Genomic DNA, 13,747 nt, shown 5'->3' with positions numbered 1-13,747 from the left:
GCAGACCCATGGGCGAGGGGAGGGGAGGCAGGCAGGTGGACCCCGGACCCCCTCACGAGCTGTAGGGCCTTCCCAAGTGCAGTCTGAGGCCCTGGGGGAAACTGCCTCACCTGCTGTGTCTGGAAGTCACGGGGCTGTCCTGTGGCAGAAGGCTCTTGGTGGGGAGGGAGACACCTGCTGTCCAGAGGACAGAGACGGGGGAGGTGAGCAGCATTGTGGCCTTGTGTGCTTGAAACTGAATCTGGGGTGAGTGGGGGGTGGTGGGGGCTCCGTTTCTGGCCCTCAAAGGCATTGAGGAGAGAGGCTGAGGGGGGAGAAGCTGGTGGGGGAGCCACCCCAGTTGGACAATGACGGCGTGTGGTGTGGGCTGGGGAATATCTGTGTCTGGAGCTTGGGGCGTGGGTCGGCCTGGAGCCCCCAGTCTGAGATTCATCAGGGTGGGGCTGGCACCTAAAGGAAGTCACCGGGGAGGTGGAAAGGGCCTGGGGCAGAAGGGGCTGAATTTCTGGGTTTCAGCATCGCATCAGATAGGACCCGGTCCAAATGCCAAATTTTGGTTTAGAGCAAGGGTCCAGGGAGCCAGGGTAGAGCCTGGCTGTGTGTCCACAGCTGTGCATTTTTTTTTAATCGTTTGTTTAATTATTTATGAGAGAGAGAGAGAGAGAGGCAGAGAGGGAGACAGAGAATCCCAGGCAGGCTCTGCCCTGTCAATGCAGAGCCTGATTCAGGGCTCAGACTCACAAACCGTGAGATCGTGACTTGAGCCCAAAGCCAGAGTCGGACACATAACCGACTGAGCCACCCAGGCGCCCCCACAACTGTGTGTTCTGATGGCCAAACCTTGGGACCTAAGGAGCCAGCAGCGGGAGGACTCCTCCCACTGCCGCTTGGAGCTCAGCTCCCCGAGGCTACCCCCTGGAGCCTGCTTTGGGTGTATCCTAACTCCCAACCTTAAAGGGATAATGTGCTATTTCTGTGGCCAGAGCCACTTTAATTTAGGAATGAATTAGCCACTCGTTCTTCTAGACTTCGAAGTCTGATTTGGAAGCACTGACTCGTAATGGGATATTTCTGCACCAAATGAGGTTCTGTTTTTTTGTTTTGTTTCGTTTTGAAGGCAAAGGCAAGATCGATGAGACCTTGACACGCCCCAGCTGATGGTCCTTCAAAGTTGTGGCTTTAGGGGCTGGGAAAGGCAGCTGGGAATGTATGCCTTGGTTCCCTGGCTCAGCTCAGGACTCAGAGTTAGGGCTGGACCAGGCTCCCCCAAAGCAGTAACCTGAAGACCGGGTTAGGGTGAGAGCTGCCCAGTTCTGTTGAAGTCAGGACGAGAGCCAGCTGTCCAGACAGGCTGCGGGGCTAGCTAGTGACTGGATCTCAGAAGCGAGAGGAGTGTTTGTGCGTGCAGGACATTGGAGGTCCACAGCTGGGTGGCTCAGTGGTCCAGGGCTTGGGCTGGGTCACGTCGCCAGCCCTTGAACCCGTCGGGGTGGCCTGGGACCGGGCTGGAGCTGGATGGGGGCGGCCAGGTACGGAGTGCACATCTCTCCGTAGCCAGGCCCGAGACCCCCGGAAGAAATCGGGGCGATGCCCGCAGGAGAAGGAGGGTGGGTGCCGGACAGCACAAACACCAGCGTGTTTCCAGCTGCCCCCCCAGCAGTGCGGGACCCCACGCCTGTGCTCACCTGACCTCCATGGGTGTGGAGCCCTGCCGTGGGCCCCGGCCCTCTCTCCTGGGACTGGTGTGTGCTTGACCTTCAGGCAGCAGAGGCCCTGCCAGGGTTCACCATCCAGCTTGCGACTTCCCTTGTCCTGCTGTCACCTGCCCAGGGGCCCAGGGCCCTTTTCTCTCTGCTTGTCTCTCGTCCCATGGGTATCTGCCACGCTGTTACTTTAAATGATAGCTGTCTGCTGATGAACTTGGCCGGAGGACCTCGTTGTTCACTCCATTTCTGGTTTTTTATTTAATGTTTATTTAGTTTTGAGAGAGAGAGACACACAGAGTGTGGGCAGGGGAGGGGCAGAGAGAGAGAGGGAGACAGAATCGAAAGCAGGCTCCAGGCTCTGAGCTGTCAGCACAGAGCCCAACACGGGGCTCGAACCCATGAACGACCTGAGCCGAACTCGGATGCTTAACTGACTGAGCCACCCAGGAGCCCCGCTCCATTTCTGTTTTTTTTTTTTTAATTTTTTTTTTAATGTTTATTTTGTTTTTGAGAGAGAGTGCCAGCAGGGGAGGGGTAGAGAGAGAGGGAGACACAGAATCCCAAGCAGGCTCCAGGCTCCAAGCTGTCAGCACAGAGCCCGACGTGGGGCTCAAACCCACGAACTGCGAGATCATGACCTGAGCCGAAGTCGGATGCCCAGCTGACTGAGCCACCCAGGCGCCCCTCCATTTCTGTCTTAAGGGCAATGAGTGACCCTCAGGCTTTGGAACAGGTCTGGCCTATGGTTGGCACTCAGTGAATATTTGCTGGATGAAGCATACATAGTATGTCCTCCTGTGTAGGCAACAGGCTTCTCTGGGGGAAAAATATAATTACACTGGTATTTCAAGACTGCCTTCTCCAAGGGAGGAGTGAAAACAGTACAGATAAGGAAGCACTGCTCTCTGTTTCTCCCTTACCCCCCAGAGGTAACCCCTCTATGACCATTTCCTGTGTTTCCCAGCAGACCGTCTTGACTTGTGTATGTGGGTCTCAGAAAACGCACACCATCGTTTCCTGTAAGTATTTTAAAGAAATGGCATCTGAAGACAGTACATCTTGTTCTGAAATGTATTGTTTTTGCTCACCAAGGTGTCTTGGAGATTTATCTGGGTTAATAGATTCTTTCTAATTGCTTTAGAATATTCCACTGCTGTTTCGGTCTTTCCGCTGCTGCTGGCCTCGGAGATCGTTCCCGGATCTTCTGTGTTTTAGGCAGGGCCACGGCGAGCGTCCCGTGTGCACACGCTTCTCTGTAGGGCACGTTTTAAGAAGTGGAATTTCTGGGGCATAGAATGCACACATTTTACGTCATGTTTGGTGCGGCTAAATTGTTTCCCAAAGGGGCTGTGTTGTTCCCAAAAGCAGGTGCCTGTGTCTGCAGCTATCTTGAACTGTTCAGATCCTCACGTTTTGTCAGTTCTACAGAAAAAGTGTGGAACTTCCTTGGTTTAATTTGTATTCCCTAGATTGTTAGGGTTTTTTTTTTTTTTTTTTTTCCTTGCACAAGAGAGAACACACGTGCGCATAGGGGCATGGGGCACAGGGAGGGAGAGAGAGAAAATCTTAGGCAGGCTTCACGCTCAGTGGGGAGCCTGACTCAGGGCTTGATCCCATGACCCTGGGATCATGACCTGAGCTGAAACCAAGAGTTGAATGCTTAATGGGCTGAGCCACACGGGCGCCCTGAGAGAGGGCTTTTTTTTTTTTTAATGTCAATCACCCATTTTGTCAATTTCTGTGAGTTATCTCTCAGTCTGTCTTGCCTGTCTTTTTGTGGGGTTGTTAGTCTTTTTCTAATTGGTTTGTAAGAACTATGTGTTGTTTCTAACCCTCTACTTGCTGAAGATACTTTTGCTGTCTCTGTGGCTCAGCTTTTAACTTTGTTTATAGTGCCTTTAGTGGAGCAGAAATTTTTAGGGTTTTTGTTTTTTCAGATATGATTGACATATAACATTATATTAGTTTCAGGGGTACAGCGTGGGGATTGGATACATGTAGACATTGCAGATCCCGTAAGTCTAGTGACCATGCATCACCTCACATAGTGACAAGTGTTTTCTTGTGATGAGACCTTTTAAGATCTACGTTCCTCTCCTTCTTTTAAAATTTTATTTATATTAGAGAGAGAGAGAGAGAGAGGGAGAGACAGAGCACGAGCAGGGGAGGGGCAGAGAGAGAGGGAGACACAGAATCCAAAGCAGGCTCCCAGCTATCAGCACAGAGCCCGACTCGGGGCTTGAACTCCTGAACCGTGAGATCATGGCCTGAGCCGAAGTCAGAAGCTTAACCCACTCACTGAGCCGCCCAGGTGCCCCAACATCTACCTTCTTAGCAACTTTCAAATCTGCAGCCTGGTGCTGGTAACTACCCTCACTATGCTGTATGTTACATCCCCAAGTTTTTAGTTTTGAGGGAGTAAAATTTATCAAGCTGCTTCTTTAAGTCTTTGCTTTTTGTTTCTTAAGAAATCTCTTTCTGCCTCCAGCTTAGAGTGAATACCCTTCCTAGTTTATCTGGGATGGTCCTGGTTTTAGGACCAAAAGTCCTGTGTCCCTAGAATCCCTTGATTCCCCAGCCAGGGTGGCCGGTCATAAACATGTTTCCTTTCAATGGCTGAATAGCTGTTTCCTTCACAGTTATGTTTCTAATCCCCTGTAATTTACTTTTGTGAAGAGTTTGAGGTAGAATCCAGATTTTTAATAGGGATTTCCAGAGTCAGAGAGTTTAATCCAGGGAGCTACTGACTCTGGTGAAGGTCTCCTACGTTAGCACAGGAGGAGAGGTGGTCTTGAGGGGTGGTAGGGGGCTTTGGACACAGATCACAAAGCAGATCATGTCTTCAGTATCATCAACGGAAGTGGGTTTGGGGCAAGAGTTCTCTGACTTCGTATCGTATGTGACTTACCGATAGGGTTACCTTTTGGTTGTGCGTTTAATAAATCCCTGTTACTGAGGAGCAGCAACCCAAAGGGGCCAGCTGTTCAGAGGATCCCAGATGTGCCTCCTCGCTGCTTTTGAAGGCCCGCCCCCCCCCCCCCCGGACGGAGACCCTCCCCACGTGCCCACCAAGATAAGCATCCTTGAGACTTGACTCCTGGTAAACCCAGGGCACTGGGGTCCCTGGATCCCTCTTTTGTTTGAGCTCCGTTAAGGCAACCTGCTGCTTCTGGGATTTCCACCAAAATTGTTGCAGGAAATTCAGTTTTAAGGGAACAGTAACAGCAATGGCGCATACTCCTCGCCTCAGACTGCTTTGAGCCGGACTGGGGGCCTGGCTGGGATTATATGATGGGGCCCGCGGGGCCCTGGCAGGCTCAGGTCTACACCACACGCTCTGCAGTTGTGGGGGGTGTGTGGGGCTTTGTAGGCCGGTGGCCTGGAGCACCTTGGAAGGTGTTGATTTTGTGTCGCTGCGGTATTTCCAGGGAAGGTGACTGGTTCCACCTGCCCCTGGGTACGCTCGAATACGTGTCTTCGTGAGGCCTTCCTCCGGGCGGAATCCAGCCGCCCTGGGTCCTCAGCGCTGGGACATCGGCTCTGAGTCTCCCCGTGTGGGCTGAAGCTGGGCCCCAGCGTGCGGGTGGCAGATGGCGGGAGATGGTCGGACGTCTCAGCTTCCACGATCCGCGTGAGCCAGTCCCTACAAGTCTCTTCGTGTATGTCTACGGATCTCCTGTCCGTTCCGTTTCTCTGGAGGACGCTGGCGCACGCAGATGGGCCGCTAGTTTGCTGGGAGTCACCCTAACAAAATACCGCAGACTGGGGGGCTCACGCACCGGAAAGTAGATTTCTTACAGTTCTGGAGGCTGGAGGTCCAAGATCAAGGTGTTGCAGGCTTGGTGTCTTTTGAGGCCTCTCTCCTTGGCTTGCACTTGGCCGCCTCCTCACGTGGCCTTTGTCCTCTGGGCATGCCCCTGGTGTCTCTCCACATGTCCAGATTTCCTCTGCTTCTCAGGGCACCAGACAGACTGGTGATCAGGCCCCACCCCAAGGGCCTCATTGTAGCTTAATTACAGCCTTAAAGGTCCTGTCTCCAAAAATAGTCACGCACTTAAGTACATGAATTTTGCAGGGACACAGTTCAGACTGCCGGGGCTGTGGGCTTCAGATCCTTGCCACACGGGCTTTGCACGGGAGCATGGGTCCCCAGAGGCGGCGTCCCGAGAGAAACAGACTCACGTTCTGTCATCCTCGATGCTCTGGCCTTGGAAGTCCCCCAGATTCAGGGGTAGGCGCTCATGCCCATCCCCCAGTGGGGGAGGTGCACGTGAGGTGGGCATATTTGGAACTTACCATCTGCCACGCTGTCCAAACGACCCCTTCCTCTCGCTGCACCAGTCCTAACATACTGTCTTCAAAAATTAATTCTAGTTAGTTAACATACAGTGCAATATTGATTTCAGGAGTCGAATTCAGTGACTCATCACTTACATCTGATACTCAGTGCCTGTCCCAATGAGTGCCCTCCTCAGTGCCCACCCCCCATCTAACCCATCCCCCCGCTCCCTTCCCCTCCAGCAACCCTCAGTTTGTTCTCTGTATTTAAGAGTCTCTTGTGGTTTGTTTCCCTCTCTTCTCTTTCCCCCCTTCCCATATGTGTATCTGTTTTATTTCTTAAATCACAAATGAGTGAAATCGTGTGGTATTTGTCTTTCTCTGACTTACTTTGCTGAGCATAGTACATTCTAGCTCCATCCACGTTGCAGATGGCAAGATTTCATTCTTTTTGATGGCTGAGTAGTATTCCACCGTGTATATATAAACCACATCTTCTTTATCCATTCATCAGTCGAAGGACACTTGGGCTCTCTCCATATATTGTTGATAGTGCTGCTATAAACATCGGGGTGTATGTGCCCCTTCGAATTTGTGTTTTTGTGTCTTTTGGGTAGATACTCGGGTGGCTGTATTCTTAGTTTTCTGAGCAACCTCCACAGCAGCTGGACCGGTTTGCGTTCCCACCAGCGGTGCCCGAAGGTCCCCCTTTCTCCGCATCCTCGCCAGCACCTGTTGTTTCTTGTGTTGTGAATTTTAGCCATTCCGACAGGGAACACGCACCCTTCTTAAGTCCGGCACAGCCCTCACCCCTGTGTGTAACTGGGCGAGAAAGGGCTGACTGACCCAGCCTGTCTGCTTTCCTTTAAAGGCCTGCTTGCACGGCTGGCCTTCAGCTGGCCCTGAACAGTCCCCACCGTCCTCTAACTGAGCAGAGCGGCTCAACTGTCTGCACAGGCAACGCGGTCTGTGCCGAACCCCTGCTTTCCTTCTGGGGCTCTGGCAGGTGGGCAGAGGGGGCGTGTGGAGCCAGCCGCCAGTGCCGGCCCTGGGCGCTGGGTCTCTAAGGGGCCTCCCTGGGAGACAGCGGTTCACGGGTGTTGTCAGAACTTGTCGCTGGAGGAGGTGGGTGCGGTTGGTCAGCATGCCTCCGCGGGGAGAGGATTCTGGAAGCTTGTGCCCGGTCTCCCCTGGGCTTCACCCCGCATACCTTTTCCTCTGCGCATTGTGCTCTGTATCCTTTTACGGTAATAGGTCCTGGCAGTGAGTGTGGCTGTATCTAAGTGTTCTCCTGGTGAACCCCACCCTGGAGGTGGTCTCGGAGACCCGTACTCTGTTTGCTGTCTTGTTAATGACCCGTCTTCCCCGCCCAGTGTCTGCCTGTTTTAGCAGTGACGTGCATAGCACGCAGAACGGTGCCTGGCGCATAGTAGGTGCGTTATAAATTCTGTGGCCCTACCGAGTACACGGGCAGCAGTCAGTGGTGGGAAACCTCTTCTTTCCTGGCCCCGTGGAGAGAGCCGTCCTCGAGTTTTCCTTCAGGTGGCATCTGTTTTGACACAGAGCCTCTGGCTTTTCCCCAGAGGGGACCCGATTGGCCCACGAATCCCCAGATTCAGTAGCAATGAACCTTCACAGGTGGGAGGCAGGCTTACGGCCTCTTCATATGCATCACCGCGTGGCTCCCGTGTTCTCCTGAAAGCACATCGCATTTTTAGACTGTGTTGAATTATTTATGTACCATTTCTACAGGAAAACTTGCACTGGGGGTGTGTACACCTACAGGGGCCCTACTCTCCGGGACGGTCCCCGTGCCCTGCATATGAGTTACCTAATCAAGGCGTCCCTGCCTTTCCTCGTCGCACCCTGTGCACCCCGACCCATTCCTTCCGCCCCAGGCCTGGTCTCTCGGAAGGTGGACAGGTGTCCTGCTGGCTGAGGACTGTGCATCACAGGTTTTCATGGTAGTTCTCTGCCGCTTCCCCAAAGAGCAAGAACTAAAAATAGGCTGCTTAGACAGGATAAGAACTGTATCTCCCGCTTGTGAGCGTCCAGAACCGCTGTGTGAGCTGAGCGGGATCCGTCGTCCGTGAATCTCTTTAACTGCTGTAATTCACGCTCACTCAGCTAATGAAGATGTCCGAGGCTTGCTGCAAATTTCCATTCTATTTTTGTTTTAGTGACTTTGCTGTCTGTGCTTTTTTTCCGCTATAATCCACAAAAAATCATGGCAGATTTTTACCTCTCGGTTAAACATCAGGATGATAAAAAAAAATAAGAAATATCTCTCCTAAGTGTAGATTCAAGTGATTTCAACGTGGAGAATTATGGCCGCGGGTGAAACCGCAAAAGCTTCACCCTTAATGCTTGCACTGGGTTTTTGCGGGAGTCCCCAGAGCGTGGGACCAGAGGGAAGTCACCCTGAAGTCACCCTGCAGGGACAGCGGTCATCACGCTGGCCAGGGCCAGACTCCAGGCTGAGTGCTGACCTCGTTCATCTGTGTGGGAGCTGTGACCTCACGCCACAGAGGAGGAAAACAGGGTCTTGGGGGGACCGAGGAACTTGCCCAAGACCTCACCGCTGGTGGTGCTGCCCTTGAACCTGGGCAGTCGGCTTCGGCAGACTCTGGGTGCCCAGCCGTTTGCTAGCCCACTCTCGAAATTTACGCTGTCTTCCTTCTGTTCTGGAAGACAGGACTAGTTCTTAGTGCCTCATTCGGGAGTCCTTAACGGATGACCCACTTCCCGCTGCCCCTTGGAGGTGCCTGCTTTGGAAACGAGGAGGCTGGTGGCAGGAAAGAGCCGTGCTCCACACCGGGACGCTGTGTGCCCCGCAGGTGGGGTGTCACAGGGGTCCTCTATGCCTGTCCTCCTCTGTGGTGTATTCCCTTTGTCCGAGTCTCGAGTGGACCTCGGACGTGAACGTAAGTCTCTTCTGGGCATCGTGTCTGCAGGGTGGAGGGGTACAGCAGGGGAAGGAGCCTTGGGCTCAGGCGGGTGGCTGGTTCCCGCTCTACCCCTGACCTTGCGTGCGGGACCTCCACCGCCTGAGCCTTGCTGTCCTGGTCAGTGCAGTGTGACACAGAGGCAGCGTCCTCAGCCACTCGGGAGGATGAAAGAGAAGATGGGTGTATTTGTTTTCTACGGCTGCTGAAACAAATCACCGTGAACTTCGCAGCCTAGAACAACACCTATTTATTTTCACCACCTTTTGTGGGTCTGAGTCCGGTGGGCTCGAGTGAGCCCCTACCCTGGGTCCCAACAGGGCCAAATCAGGTATCTGCAGGCCTGTGCTGGTTCCTGGGGCTCTGGGGGAGAATCTGCTTCCTGCTCACGCGGGTTCCTGGCAGATTTCATTTCCGTGGGTTGTAGGACCGAGGTCCCTGCTTTCTTGCTGGCTGTTGGCTTCTGGAGGCCTCTGCGTTGCTCCCCGGCTTGTGGCTCCTTGAGGCCAGCGGGCCGGGGTGGGGTGGGGAGGTGGTGGGCGAGACCCTCTCAGAGACTCCGCGTCCCTCTTCCCTCCCCTCTGCCCCTCTCTCTTCCTCTCCTGCCTTCCCCTCTGCTTTGAAGGGTTCCTGTGATCGATCTCCCTGTCTTCACGTCTGTCGATTGTAGCCCTGATTCCATCTGCTAAAGCCTCCAGAGCAGTGCCTAGAGGAGTGTGTGATTGAGTAGCCAAGGGTCAGGAGCCCCGGGGGATTAGCATTCTGCCGTCCACACTCTGGGTAAGTGGATGAGCCCAGGGTCTGGCCCACAGTGAGCTGCTCAGTACGGATGGGTGAACGGGGTGAGGCGAGCATGTGGGACCAGGCTGCCCCAGCGGCACGAGTTTACAGGGGCGTGGCGGCTGAGTCCTGCAGCGAGGAACCCTAACGTGGAGACGAGACCTCCCTCTAACTTACAGAGCACACACATCGGTTGTTAATGATCTGTTTTAATAGTAATGGCGCATAGGGTTTTTTTCTTCCTTACAGTTTTAGCTGCAAGGTGCGGGGCGCCTGGGTGGCGCAGTCGGTTAAGCGTCCGACTTCAGCCAGGTCACGATCTCGCACTCCGTGAGTTCGAGCCCCGCGTCGGGCTCTGGGCTGACAGCTCGGAGCCTGGAGCCTGCTTCCGATTCTGTGTCTCCCTCTCTCTCTGCCCCTCCCCCGTTCATGCTCTGTCTCTCTCTGTCTCAAAAATAAATAAAAAAAAAAATAAAATAAAATAAAATAGCTGCAAGGTGCCTCTGAATAAGGAGTTGCCTGGATATGGTTACAGTGCATCTGGTTCTGCCCACCTCGCTTTAGTTCCCTGACCGCCAGCTTGGCTGCAGCGTCTCCATGCACCCCCTTTGTCCCCTGGCCCCTTCTTGCCTCCCTCCACTTCCGTCTTCCACCCGGTGGCCCCACAGCCTCTTGAGAGAAGGTAAATCCTGTCTGTCTCCTGTCTGGAGACCCTCCTGGGTTTTCCATTCCTCCCAGGATAAAATCCATGCTTGACCCCACGGGCCATGAGGCCCTTTGTTCTGGGGCCTCTCCTGGACCCCCACCACTGCCTGCCACCCGGCCCTTTCTCAGCTGCTGAGACTGCACAACCTCAGGGCCTTTGCACATGCTGGTGTCAGGAGCACCGTCCCCTCCCTCACCTCCCACCCCTGCCCCCTGCACAATGCCTGACACTTACTATGTAATAAGTAGCAAGGAAACGAATCTGTGAATGAGCGAATCATTGGATCAGACCCAACCCGGGCCTTATGTTCTCAAGGGTGTTTCTCATAGACCAAGCCTGGTGGGTCTGTGTGGTCTTCAGGCCCCTGCCTTTCTTTTTTTTTTTATTTATTTTTTTATTTTTAAAAAAATTTTTTTTTTCAACGTTTTTATTTATTTTTGGGACAGAGAGAGACAGAGCATGAACGGGGGAGGGGCAGAGAGAGAGGGAGACACAGAATCGGAAGCAGGCTCCAGGCTCTGAGCCATCAGCCCAGAGCCCGACGCAGGGCTCGAACTCCCGGACCGCGAGATCGTGACCTGGCTGAAGTCGGACGCTTAACCGACTGCGCCACCCAGGCGCCCCAGGCCCCTGCCTTTCTAAGTGAAGGACCAGCTTCTCGTCTTCACCATGTGTTACAGGCGGTGGTGGGAGCAGGGGCCAGCCCCACTGGAGATCCCTGAACTCTTACCCTCTCCTGCTGACTGTCTCCTGGGTCCCGCTGCCCTAAACCCCTGAGGCTCCGTTTCTTTCTTTCTTTCTTTCTTTCTTTCTTTCTTTCTTTCTTTCTTTCTTTCTTTCTTTCTTTCTTTCTTTCTTAATAAACCCAGTTAGGAGTTTATTTTTTATTTTTTAAATTTATTTTTGACAGAGACAGAGCATGAGTGGGGGAGGGGCAGAGAGAGAGGGAGACGCAGAATCGGAAGCAGGCTCCAGGCTCTGAGCCATCAGCCCAGAGCCCGACGCGGGGCTCGAACTCACGGACCGCGAGATCGTGACCTGAGCCGAAGTTGGACGCTCCACCGACTGAGCCACCCAGGCGCCCCTCTGCGGCTCCCTTTTATGCCGTGGTCTGAATGGACGCACGGGTCCCCTGAGGAGCCCTTGTAAAGAAGCAAGAGGGTCAGAACGCCCCAAAACTGCGTTGTGAATCACCAGGAGGGGTCTCTGTCGCACCCCAGAGGCTGGCTGGCTCAAGTGTCCCCTGCTGAGGCAGAAACGAATGCTGTCTCCCCACAGGCTGCCGAAATCCCTGGGGCTGGCACTACCATTCCAGACTGGAGCCTGCCGGGGGCTCCCGAATCTGGTTGCCTGAACGATGGCTCCCCCAAATACGGGGTCCCGTAGACCCACCAGCTTTACGGCACACGTCCGTTGTAACCAACGGCGGGTTCTGAGAGAGATCACGGCTTCTCTGAAAATACAGACGGAGCCAGCGTTATTTATGGGTTTGTACAAGTGGATTCTTGGGATTCTCACTGCAGCTACAGGACTTATGATGTATTTTTAAAGCACTGCCCATAAACCTAGCGCTATAGGTTTTCTGTAATTTATAGATCAGGCTCGATGCCGTGTTTGAACTGTTACACTGTAAAGCACTTGGTCTGCTGTTGCTGCGACAGGCTGTTGGTGACATAAATCCGTGCTCTGGTTTCGGTCAATGAGCCCGGCTCTGCCGTCTCCTGTGGGAAGACAAACATGTCTCTTTAGCATATAAATCTGGTAAACATATTAAAATGTACACATTCTGTTGGAGGAAGGATTGAGTGTTTGGGTGACAAAGACCATTCTTTAAACATGAATTACCTTTTCTTAAAAGGAAAAGGGTGAGACGGGCTGACAGCTCAGGCTACCGGCACGATCGCAGGACAGAAGTACAGACTCACCCTCTTCTTTAACATTATAAATCCTGCAGACGTTTCACGATCTCCTGCTCCTGAAAGAAATGAAAGCGTCTCTCGTGGGGGGTGTGGGGGACCCCCCTCTCCTAGAGGCAGCCGCTTCGGCAACGGAGGACGGAGCAGCCCAGGATCCCGTGTCCGTGCGTTCATGGTGATAGGAGCCTGTGGACGACGTATGGTGCCTGGGCGTATGTGTGTTGGCGTGAGTGATTCGGGCATCCTTGCATTATTCCGCAATGTAGCCACCTGCCTGGAAAGTAATAGAGTTCCAGGGATGTTAGAATACCTAGATTTCTTTCACTTTAAAAAAGCCGCTGTGTAACATTCCCCAGTTCGGACATGTCCTGGGTCAGCCATTCGGCTTTGAGAGACATTGGGTTGTTTTCAGTATATGTGCCTCGTTCACACCTTCCTGTATACTTGGGTCCCCGTAGAGAAGTTGACGGGGGATCTGGGTGGCTGGGGTGTGGCATTTTTCGTCCCGGCAGAGGCAGCCAGCCCCCTTGCCCCCAGCGTTTGCTGTCCCCCTTAGCAAGTCCGACACGGCCAGGAGGGGGGTCACGTTCTGTGTGTGCTTCTGCAAGCACATGGCTTCGTTGTAAGCTGGCGTTGCTGGTGGGTGATTGGGTGGGATGGGGGGCATCAGGCATGGGCTAGTACAGTGGAAAGATGGTAGGGGTCCTTTCCTGTCCTGTTGCCGTCACTTGTTCGCCCTGGGACCCTTAGTAAGTCGCACACCCCCTTCGTGGTTTGTAAAAAAAAAGGACAGTTATGCCAGCCTCACAGGATTGTGAAGCATGCATGTCAGGTTCTCGCGAAGCCGTATGGTTGCAAAAATGCTGTCGTTAAATCTTCCGTCATCAGCATCAGCACCAGGTCGGTGGCTTTCGGGGGATCCAGAAAGCAGGAAGTCCCTGCCTGTCCCTCCCAGGCTATGTTTGATGTGGCAACAGCCTGAGCTCCGGAGCGGAGGACCTGGGCTCAGATCCTGCCTCTGTCATCCGGGCCAAGTACTAAGCGCTTTGCATCCCACTTGCAAAATGGGGATGTGCTGGGATCTCCCCTATGTGGTCATTTTTAGCACCAGCCATGTTAATAATCATAAAGCCCTTAGAATGCTCTCTGGCACATACTGAGGGTATGAAGTAAGGGAACACCCAGTAGCAATGGCAGAAACTGTAGGATGTTTTCTTCCTCCACGAGAGATCTGGGGGGGAGGCGGTCCGAGGTCTCCGTCTGCAGTGGCGGGCGTTCCGCGGCACGTGTGGTCCTGCAGGGTCGCGGGTCGGCCGCTGCGGTGCAGACCCCACGGGACGCACCGAGGCAGGAAGCAGGAGCCCAGCTCTCAGCAGTGGCCACGACAACAAACGCCTTTTCTGTAAGTGGCCCCCG

Source organism: Lynx rufus, unplaced genomic scaffold, assembly GCF_022079265.1.
Source record: "Lynx rufus isolate CCGP_SWC_20201006 ecotype Redwood Valley unplaced genomic scaffold, mLynRuf1.p SCAF_8, whole genome shotgun sequence".
In the NCBI taxonomy this organism is placed as follows: Eukaryota; Metazoa; Chordata; class Mammalia; order Carnivora; family Felidae; genus Lynx; species Lynx rufus.
Note: the sequence above shows the minus strand (reverse complement) of the source record.